Raw genomic sequence first — 10,191 nt, forward strand, 5'->3', positions numbered from 1 at the left:
AATGTTCAAGACAGATTTTATATGTTCAGCTATTACTGTGCTTTATAATGGAAGTAATAAATATATCGATAGAATAAAAATCCAATATCATTTTTTCAGAGGATGGTGCATAGCATAATTAGAGGAAACAGCCTTAAAGGATGAATAAAACTAATGGATTGAAAAAAATTATCAACAAAGAACACATTTTAAATTTAAAGGTTTACATTAATACCTAGTTTTTCAGTGTTCAAAATAAAATAACCTCAATTATTCATTTTAAAGCAAAAATTTTGAATGAATTCTTTCATATACATTATATATTTTTAGGGTTTTTTTTCTCAGCTTTCTTCCTTTTGTAAGTTGCTATGACTCTGGAAAATTTTACAATATATACAAATAGAACAGGAATCCTTTTGCAAGAGTAGATGTGATGGACCTTGACTTCAGCAAGGCTTTTGACACTATCTCCAACAACATTCTCATTAAAAAGCTAAGGAAATACAGATTAAATGAAAATATTGTGATCTGGTTACATAACTCATTGGATCATTGTGCTTAATGGATAGTCTTTAAGCCACCGTGAATGGGGCCCTGGCCAGACCAGATCGTGAGACAGAGCCCAGTGCATCCTCCAGAGGCACAGCACGTGGCCTCTAATCTTTCCACAGGTGAGGGTGGGCCACAGATGTAACCTGGGCTCAGCCTCTGCTCCATGTCTCCATGCATCAGCACCACCACTTTGAAAGTGTGGGTGCCACCACTTGCCTCGCTGCCTGGCCCACCCAGTGGTGGGACACACAAGGTGGCAAGGCATGGAGCGTGGATTACAGGCTAAGCCTGGGTCACAGCCATGGCCCACCCTCACCTGTGCAAAGATCGGGGGGCCACGTGCCCTCCCCACCCTTGGCTGCCTGGTGCTGTGCCCCCCTTAAGGAGCCTCTGGGATCTTCATGGGGACAATGCAGGGTGGGGCAAGGCAGGCATGGGGGTCCCAGGGGCTCCATCCTGTCCATCCCAGCAGTGCAGCTATGGCTGGCCCCACTCTGGGCTCCCCCTGGCTGGTGTACAGCCAGGGCTGGGGGGGAGGCAGCTGGGTCCAGTGCAGCTTGGGCCAGGAGGCAGCTGGGGCTAGGGCCAGTGTGGCCAGGAGGCAGCCAGGACAGGTGCAGCAACCATTGCGGCCAGAGCTGGGAGGCAGCTGTGGCCAGTGCAGCGTCCAGGGCTGGCATGGTCAGGGCTGAGAGGTAGCCAGGGCTGGGATGGTGTGGTGCCAGGCAATGCTGCTCTTTCCTTTGGTCCTTTCCCCTCCCCCTTCAGACTTTTCCATGGGGGGCATGTGAACGTGCACACTCAGCCCCAGAATTTTTTTTTCTTCCTCCGCCTATGTGAACCAGATCTAGTTGAACCAGGTTCTTTGACTGGTTTTTGTAACATCTATCATGTATGGCTCTGTCTGCATTGAGAGTTACATAGTTCATCCACCAGATATAGCTCCAGAGCCTCTAATTTCTTATCTCCACACTTCCTTGTTGTAGAGTGGGTGCAAGTGAAGTTAAATAGATAAAACAGGATATCCTGGTTTTTCTGGAAATGTAAAATACTCAATTATTACTTTATCCCTGTGCCTGAAGAAGGGTGTTCGTGCCTGAAAGCTTGCAAAGAACTTTTTTCCAACTATCCAGTTGGCCTAATAAAAGACTAACACACAGAAATATAATAAATACATACTTTTCTCTTCCAAGGTGCACATATTTGCACAGACACCAGCAGCATGAGAAGAGGAAGATGAAAAACTCGAAAAAAAAAAATTCATGAAAACTTCAACTAAAGGCAAACTTTGACCTATTTGAAAGGGCAAGGGCTCCCCAGATCTGTGTAGCCCTAATCACTGGTTCTGCATCTCACTGGTGACCATAGAATTACTACTGATTTACAGCCATGTGAGGGAGTGGAGAATGTGGTTCCATGCAGTGAAACTCAGGATGAATTTAGGCTCCTGAACTCGCTCCAGATTTATGGGAGGGCTGAGAATATGGTCTGTGAGGGAGGATCCTTGCAATGACCCTGTGCATGTATGACGGTGATAGCGCAAGATGCTGGTTCTGATCATCCTTTGAATGAAGGGCACTTTCACTGGGATGGGCAATGCATTTTTCTAGGACGTTTCCCTCTCCTCCTCTAAGCTATTACTCTTGGTATGGGGGGATGTGGGGGTTGGTATGCTTCAAAACTCGGCTTAAGCTAGAGTGTGACATGCTAGTTCTTTGCCAGGAAACATGGCAAGTTCTGCAAACTCAGATCCTCCAAATATAGACAGTTCTGTTATGCCCTGTTAAATATGCTAGCCCACAATAATTTTACCCTTATGGTAACTAGAAATACAGGCATTCTATAGCTAAAATAAGAATGTTCACACAGCCATTAAGTTTCACAAGAAAATGGAGAGAAACTGGAAGGACTAGCACATAGGAGCAATTGGTGAGCAATCAGCTTGGTAATTGCTACCATTGTGAAGTAAAATAGCCTCTTGACCACAATGACTGAGCCGTTGTGTTGGGTAAGAACAAGCTTGTAATGAAGAAAAATATGAAATTGCTTTTTCAGAATTTAGCTGTGAATTCAGGCTGTTATATCTGGTAATATGCTGCTTGGCATAGAAAAGAATTATAGAAGGAAAGGAGAAAATGTGTGTGTGTGGGGGGGGCCTCCATGTGCTTAGTGGCGAACCTGGAAGTGGACCAAAAGTATTCTGGTCCACTTCCAGGTTTGCCGGGGAGTGAGCTGGGGGGCGGCCCTGTGCCTCCCCAGCTTGGTGATCAGCCACAGGGGGACCCTGGGTGCTCCACTCAGACCCAGGAGGCACCAGTCACTGAGCCAAGGGGGTGTGGGAGGACCCCCTCCCAGCATGCTCCCCAGCAGACCTAGAAAAGAACCAGAAGTGCTTCTGGTTCACTTCTGGGTCTGCTGTTGAGCACACTGGGGAGTCCCCTATGCTTCTGTGGGACAATCCAAGTGCCCCAGCCCCACAGCATTCACAAGCCCCTGCTACCTAGAAGTATGTAAAAAAAACAAAGAAAAACAAAAAACAACAAAAAAAAACATTTATAGATATCTTTATGTCCGACTCTCCAAATCGATTCGGAGTGTTCCAATTTGATGCAGCGAGATTAAGGGGCCCCCTGATTTGATTTTGATTCAGAGATTTGGCCACCAAATCAGGCTGAATCGCTGCCAAATTGAATCGGGGACTGAAGCTTCGCACAGTCCCTGCTGGGAGGTATTAACAGGAGTGTCACATGCAAATCAAGAGAACCAATTCCTCCACTCCATTCAGCAATGTGAGTCCTAGAATACTGTGTCTAGTTTTGGGCCCATGCTTCAAGAAGGATTTGAATTGTTTGGAAAGAGTCCAGCAGAGAGGAACAGAACTGAGCAGGGGCCTGGGAGACGTGCCTTATGATGAAAGGCCCAAACAGCTAGAGCTGTATAGTTTAGGGAAGAGAAGACTGAAAAGAGACTTGTTAGCAGTCTTCAAATACCTGAAGGGCACTTATGGAGAGGCTGGAGATGGGCTTTTCTCTGTGGTTGTAGAGAACAAGACTAGGAGCAATGGCCCCAAGTTGCAGCCAAAGAAATTTAGGTTGGAGATTAGGGGGAGCTTTCTGACTATGCAGGTACTCAAGCATCAGAGCAGACTAAAGAAGCTGTGCAATATTAATTCCTGGGAAATCTCAGGAACAGGTCGGACAGACATTCATCTGGGATGCTTTAGTCAGGGGTGATTCCATCTTGAGCATGGAACCAGATTAGATGACCTTTGTGAGGTCTCTTCCAGCCATGCTTTCCTGTGATCTGTGTTTCACAAGAGAAATTCATCCTTCTCTCTGTAAAATACTGGTTAGCTTAGAGGATTAAGCTGGGACCTTTCAGCCTTCTTAAATCTAGATGGATAGTGAATGAAAAATCAGTGCTACCTATGCCACTTGTTGGAGTATAATAAGTAAACTGCAGAAGTTTGTCAGACCAACTGTAAACATTCAAAATAAAATATATATTTAAAAATCACAGTTAAAATTAAAACTAATAAACACTTCTTGGTTAAATAGGCCTGGAGTCTGCACTATCCTCTCCCCTAGAAGTGGTGGTTCATGCAGGTCAGGACTGAGCAACACTAGGGAAGTTTGAAATTTTATTGCTCATGGTGACCCTGTTCTGTAGATAAGCAAGGGTCTGTGTCTCCAGGTGACATATTTCAGGTGGCACTACTAGAAGACAGCTGCTTTGAGATCTGGCACACTTTGGAAGGGAATGTGCTGTTCCTATTGTCCAGGTCTTTGAGAAAATCCATACTGGGGAAGCCAGACAGCAGATATACTGGTTGATATGGGGAGGGTGGGGGAGAAAGCCTTGTCTGCCTACTTATTAATGTGAACTGGATCTAGTAACTGGTAAAGGAACTGCTGTGTAAACTGCACTTAACCCTGTTTTCCCAAGACCAACTCACTGCAGAGTTTACCTGGTACTGCATATGTTTTTTAAAGGCAACCAGGAAGTGCACTTTTGACCTATTGGTTCAATAAAGCAAGAAACGTAAAACACTCCTTGATGGTACATTCTTACTTTTACAGCAGGTAAATGTGGAAATATGATATGGAATAACATGACTAACATGTACTGTATGCATCAACTTACCCGTTGTTGCTATGAGACTTTATTAGAAGATTTGATTGAAGCCTCCTGCCTCTGTATTGTTTCCCAGGTACTAATGCATTGATGAATAGTGCACCAAAATCCTTCATTAAAGAAAAAATACAGACAATCCCGCTGCTACTCTGTAGAAAGAAAAGGAATAGTTCCTAAAAAGAAACAAGAGTGTCAGCTGTAATGCAACTGAACATTGCCACAGCACCTTTTCTATCTCAGTGATTTTCAGAGAGCTAGAATGGATAGGGAATGTCTATTTTTACACATAACTGATCCGGAAGTGTCTATAACTTAGAAGGTGTCATGTGTCATAGAAGGTGATTTCCAAGGCAGAAAAAGGAGGTAAGTAGAAAAGCAGGGTCCCTTTGTGGATTTGAGGGAGATATTGTAAGATTAATATCAGCACCTGACTCCTAGAAACAAAGTTAAAACTGCATTTACACTACAGAGTAGGTGGGCTACAGCTCTTTAAAAAAAATAGAAGCCAGGCTCTAACATATACCCATAGCTGGGTACGCTGGCGACGTGTAGGAGGTGCATGTGAATGCACGTGCAACGCTTGAGCTTGGTGGTGCTCCCCCTGCAAAAAGGCTCTGCTGACGCTGCCAGCAGTTGCTGCTTGCCGCCAACACCACCGCCGGCAGCTGCGGGCAGTCCCCAGTTGCCACTGGCTGCTGCTAACACTGCTGGCAGCATCTGCAGGTGGTCACTGACTGCTGGTCAGCACTCCCCACTTCTCCCCACTGCTGAAAGTGCTGTGGCTGCCTGCAGGAGCTCGCTGTCACTCCTGCCACTAACAGCACCACCGCCGCCTGTGGGAGCTTACCATGTCCCCCCTGGCCTCCAGGGCATGCAGCATTCATGGCTGGGTAAGCAAGGAATGGTTTGCCAGCATTTGTAAACCTTGGTAAGCTGTTTTTGTGTTTGGACAGTGAAGTGTGGAGACTAAAACTGGGGTAAGAGCCTACATTAACTAGAGTGAAAACATATTCACTGAAAGCAGAGAACTAGTGGCTGTTATTGCAGATGTGTAGCATCTTTCTAGTATGTGATTTTTCAGTGTCAATGAGCATAGACAGCTAGCACTGCTTTCAGTCATTCCATTGTGTAAATGTTTAACGTAAGGCAAAATGTTTGTCTTCATGAGAAGCGGATCCAAAATATTACAAAGTTGGGGTAATGACTTGTGTTGCAAGGGTTGCTTTCCCCCTTGCTCCCAGCTTCCCCCTCATATTAACATGGAGGTGAGGGAAATATGCTAGGAGGGCTCCAGAACTATGGCAGCTGGGCTGTGTGGGGGCCAGGCTCAGCCCAGGATAGCAGCAGTGATGGGCAGTGGGTGAATGGGTTCTTCTTCCTTATGGCTGCTCTCAGGTTGGGGTTCAGGAAGGGAGAGGGAACCTGAGCACCCACCACTGATGCTGTCTCGGGCTAAGGCCAGCACACATGCTGCCCAGCTGGAGGGGGACAGAAGCTCCCCTCACCTCCAGGACAGCAGGAAGAGTGACAACAGGAGGCAGGGATTTGGGAGTGGGAGGCAATCCACAGGGTGAAGCCCACAAACAGAGCCAGACTGGGGTCAGGAGCTAGGAAACAAAACCACAGGGAAATCCAAAACCAATGTCCAGAAATTAGCTAGGAACCAGGCTTGCCACAGCACAGCTGTTGTCTGTACTGCAATCCCAGGGCTCCAGCTGGTGCTAGATAAGTGGGTCCTACTTCCAGCAGCCACTCAGGATGTTTGCTACTCCTAGCATGGGGTAAAGTTCATTATCTGGGGTTTACTGTAGGTCTGGCGTCTGTGGTACTTGGCTCAGGCTGGCTTGCCTGCTGAGTCTCTGACTGCACTGGGCCCAGGCTGCTCTGCCAGGTCAGTGTTCCTGACACCAATAGATCTGTTTCATATTGTGATCAAAGGAGGGATTTCATGTATTCAATCATCTTTCTTAATTTATCCATGAATACCTAGCATACATATGAGTCACCATCTACCTATATGTTATTTTACTTTTTATTATTAATGGCCTACTATCTGAATTTTCTGGATAGCCAGTATTTATATTGTGCCGTCTTTTCTTGATATCAAAATATCATTTAGTTTAGACTCTCTTTGTATTCCAGGTGAAATTAATGTTCTGAATAATTCTCTATGGAATGCCAATATTTTTTAGCATATGAGCAGTCCCAGAGTGTAACCTAATTTTTTCACAACTTGCATATTCTTAGGATGCTTGAATCCTCTTCTACACTGTCCAGACTTCATGTTTAATATTACCAAATAATTACTTGAAGGGTGGCTGTTTGAATTTTGCATCCTGTGATGCTTTAGTACTGAGTTGTATTAAGCTATGCTTTTTTGCTGCCGTCTCTCTTGGCTCTCTACATCTCTGCAATACAGCTTGTGGTTGTGAAATATTCTGATTTACAACTATTGGAGATACCAATTCACAAACTAATTATAAACTTAATCAGGATAGGGAGTTAAATCATTAAAGATTTATACAGGCATGAACTAGAATGGAAATTAATGGTACAACTCATTTTGCATTATTTGTTTCAGCCCTTGCGTGGATTACCTTGCTCTCATGAAATGTAGTGCAGCTATACTTTTGTTCTATAGACGCACTGAGATAAATGATGTGTTGGGATGAAAGCATTCCCCTTTTTTCACAATAATGAAACAGATTTCCAGTTCATGCATAGCTGAATACATAAGTGCTGAAAGCATGAGTGTTCAGCTGACCCTGTTGTCCTGTTTAAATGCAGGTCTGTTCCTGAAATGTGTAGGCTGCAGGGGAGATTGGTAATGTTAAGTAACTGGATAGCCCTGGCTTCTATGGGACCTGGCACCAAATTATATAACATTTTTGGCACTTGAGTTATAACCCAGATAACTTGTTCCAGGAAGACCCAAACTCTCAAACTGACCATAATCTTTCCATTTGATAATAGGCAAATTTTATTGATATGCAGTGATAGCAGATAAGAATAATGCAAACAATCATCCTACAGATGACAGCAGCCTGGAGGTTGAAGGCTGAGCCCCCCCACTGCCGCAATGGGATGGATGAGATGGACTGGTGGTGTGCCCTCTGAAATCCCTCCTTTTGTGTTCTTTCTCTTCTTTGATGCCTCTTCATCTATGGGCATTGTTGACTGATCTCCTTGTGGAAGTCATACTGTCCATGTTCTTTCCTGTCAACCATAGTCATTTGTTTCACAAACGCTTCACATGCACACATCCTAATTTGTGAATTTACCAGGCCTCCTAATTTGGTCCATCTACAAAAAGTGGAAATCTCAAGGGCTGTGTGGTTGGGCACTGTGACCTGGCGCTGATGCTGCAGAGTCCCTTATCTCTGTTATGGAACAGTGTGGTACATGTCTTTAATTTCCCAGCCTGTGTTGTCTGCTTGCTGCTTGCCTGTCAGACACAGTGGGTCTTGGAGGAAACTTTGTCACGGACAGACTTTCTAAACTTTGCCATTGTCTTGGACCATTCTTCTAATGCAATGTCTACTTTATCTATAAGCCAATTCCCAAAAGCAAATATCTAAATATAATTTTCTAGCCATCACATCAGAACTTCCATTTATTATGTCAGATCATAGGTCCACCTTGTCCAGTATTCTGTTTCACACTGGTAGAAAATTAATGCTAAAAAGGAGAGTGAACAGGATATAGCCAAAGTTGTGTTTTTTTTCCCCCACTGTTCCTTTCTCATTTGTACCCTCCAACATTTTGGGTCCAGGAGATTCTGATTCAGAGGCTGTACCCCTAACTCCCATGCTCAATAGCCACTGACAGATAAGGTTCTTTGTGTGAATCTGATATCTTTATTAGACCAACTTAAATAGTTTGAAAACAAGTTTAAAGCAAGCTTTCGGTTTCACCAACTGCTGAAACTTCATTAGCTTGATGAAGGGTTTTTAAACCTGAAAGCTTGCTTAAAAATTGTTTTACAACTAGTTAAGTTGGTCTAATAAAAGATATCAGGTTCACCCAAAGAATCTTGTCTGCCTATGTCCTTAGACATACACGGCTATAACCTACACCTCTGTAACATGGAAAATAGCCACTGATGCACTTTCCCCCCAATAATTTCTCAAATCATTTTTTGAATCTGATTAAACTGTCAGTTTCCACATCACAAAAACTGATGTGGAATGAATTCCACACTTTAATTGTATGCTATATGAAAAATAACTTCCTTTTGTACTAGTTTCATTTTATAACTCCTAGCTCTTGTATTGTGAAAGACAGTAAATAATACATTTCTATTTACTTCCAATTCACTGTTTAGTATTTTGTAATCCCTTACCATGACCTCCTTCAAGAGTCTCTTCTCTAAATCCAATAGGCTTAGCCTCTGTAGGCTCATACTGAAGCACTTCCATACCATCCTTGTGGCCCTTCTGTGTACCTTTTCTCTACCTCTATATCCTTCATGAGATTTGGAAACCAAAACTGAATCTAGTATTCAAAGTGTGGGTGCACCATGGATTCATAAAAGGGCATAATGGTACATTCTTGTTTTTATTTACACTTCTCTTAAGAATTCCTAACATTTTGACTGCCTTTTGATGGCTGCTGAGCACTGAGCTGATGTTTTTAGCAAGCAGTCCACACTGACTCCCATATCTCTTTCCTGTATGGGAACAGCTAATGTAGAGCCCTTCATAGTGTACGTATAATTTCAGTTGTTTTTGCCTATGTGCATCACTACACTTATCTACATTGAAGAATGTAAAATTCTATCTGCCGTTTAGTTGCCCATTCACTCAAAAGTGCTAAGTCATTCAAAAGTGCTATAAGAAGAGACTTCAGGATATGGGTTTGTTGAGCCTGAGCAAAAGAAAAAACTTCTTTTCCATATGGGTAACTAGAATCTGGAACACACTTCCAACAGAGGTAGTGCAGTCTCCATCTCTGGTGGTCTTTAAGATGAGGCTGGATAATATCTCATTGAGCTTATTTGACCCCAGTTACCTCCTACCCATGGCAGTGGACCAGACTTGATGATCTTACAGGTTCCTTCCGGTCCTTGTTTATATGATTCTGTTATCTTTCTGTACTTCCTCACAGTCTGTCTCAGTCTTTACCACTTAGAATAATTTGTGTCACTCACAGATCTGGCCATCTGTCTATTGATCCCCTTTTTCCAGATCATTTATGAATATGTTAAACAGCAACAGTCCTTGGGGGACATGGATCCTTGGGGGACCCCACTGTATACTTCTTCCCTTCTTTTTAATTCTATGACTACATAAGTTCTTTAAGAGCCTCTGATGGAGGCCTTTCTCAAAGGCTTTTTGGAAGCCTAGATATACCATGTCTATTGGATCACCCTGATCCACCCATTTGTTAATTCCTCATAAAGCTCTATTAGGTTGATGAGGTATATTTTTCCTTTGATAAAATCATATTGATTTCTCCCCAGCAAGTATGTTCATCTATCTGCTGAGCAATTCTTTTATTATTATTATTATTATTATTATTATTATT

The sequence above is a fragment of the Crocodylus porosus genome, unplaced genomic scaffold (assembly GCF_001723895.1).
Source record: "Crocodylus porosus isolate Cpor-Errol unplaced genomic scaffold, CroPor_comp1, whole genome shotgun sequence".
Taxonomy (NCBI): Eukaryota; Metazoa; Chordata; order Crocodylia; family Crocodylidae; genus Crocodylus; species Crocodylus porosus.